The following is a 1,150-nucleotide window of genomic DNA, read 5'->3' as shown; positions in this document are numbered from 1 at the left end:
GATGAGCTTGTAACCCCAGCACTTAGTACTGTGCCTGGTCCATAGTAAGCGCTGAATAGATTGTTGTTGTTGTGGTTGTCTGCTGCCAAGTTGTGTCCGACCCATAGCGACGCCAAGGCCACATCTCACCCAGAAAGCCCCACCTCCATCTGCAGTCGTTCTGGGAGTGTATCCATAAAGTTTTCTTGGTAATGATACGGAAGCAGTTTACCACTGCCTCCTTCCGTGCAGTAAGCCTGAATTTCCTCCCTCGACTCTCTCCCGTGCTGCTGTACGGGAGTTTTGACTTGTAGCGGATTGCCTTCCACTCTCTAGCCACTGCCCAAGGTAGGAATGGAATAGATATGCCTCTGCTTGACTCTCCCTTCCATAGTCGAGACTGGTAGAGTACTGGGAACTCTCCAGGTGTGACCCTGAGAGGCCAGCTGAAAAGATACCATATAAAAAATATAAGAATAGGCAACTGATAACCAATTAGCTCACCACAAATTGTGCAGATTACATTTTTATAAGTGCAGTTGGGCTGATGAGATCGAGATGAACTTGGCTAACAATGCAATGTGCATTTGACCAATTTGATTAGCAAAGCTACAAATGTTATGTCTCCCCTCCCCGAGATCACCTTCTGATGATTGATCTATGATACTCCTTTCTTGAGGAAAAGAATAGATATTCGAGGGACCCTTTTTAAATGGAAGGCTTATAGTGTACCTAGTTTGCTGACTCACTGAGCACTCAATCAATACTTTTGGCTGACCGTAGAATTATATCACAATGAAAATGACTGCATGTTACAGTCATCAATTAGGATTTACAAGTCTGATCAATCAGCCACAATATTCATTGAGCCCCTGCTGGACACATAGGACTGTACTAAGTTATTAGGAGAGTACAGCAGAAGTATAAGAGATCCAATCCACAGGTGCTAATTCATGTAGACATCAACTACTTCAGACAGAAGAAGCAGGAGGGATGACAAAGATATAACATGGTTAACAGTAATTTATTCTAGTATCTCTCTATGCTAGATTGTAAGGTCCTGAAGGGCAGATATTATATCTATGACTCTCTTATACTCTCCCCAAAGGTGCTTAGAGTACTCTGCGTGGAGTAAGAACTCAATACATGCTATTGATTAGAGCCTGGAATG

General features: G+C 43.1%; 1 non-coding gene across 1 annotated transcript; it reads right to left on the bottom strand.

The window, feature by feature from the left end:
* Positions 1–285: 285 nt before the first annotated feature.
* On the bottom strand, positions 286–423 carry LOC114815762. The gene has a single exon (XR_003763565.1). It is a non-coding gene; the product is annotated as a small nucleolar RNA SNORA7 (small nucleolar RNA).
* Positions 424–1,150: the final 727 nt, after the last annotated feature.

This window comes from Ornithorhynchus anatinus, chromosome 12 (assembly GCF_004115215.2).
Source record: "Ornithorhynchus anatinus isolate Pmale09 chromosome 12, mOrnAna1.pri.v4, whole genome shotgun sequence".
Taxonomy (NCBI): domain Eukaryota; kingdom Metazoa; phylum Chordata; class Mammalia; order Monotremata; family Ornithorhynchidae; genus Ornithorhynchus; species Ornithorhynchus anatinus.
Note: the sequence above shows the minus strand (reverse complement) of the source record. Positions and strands in the feature narration are given on the sequence as shown.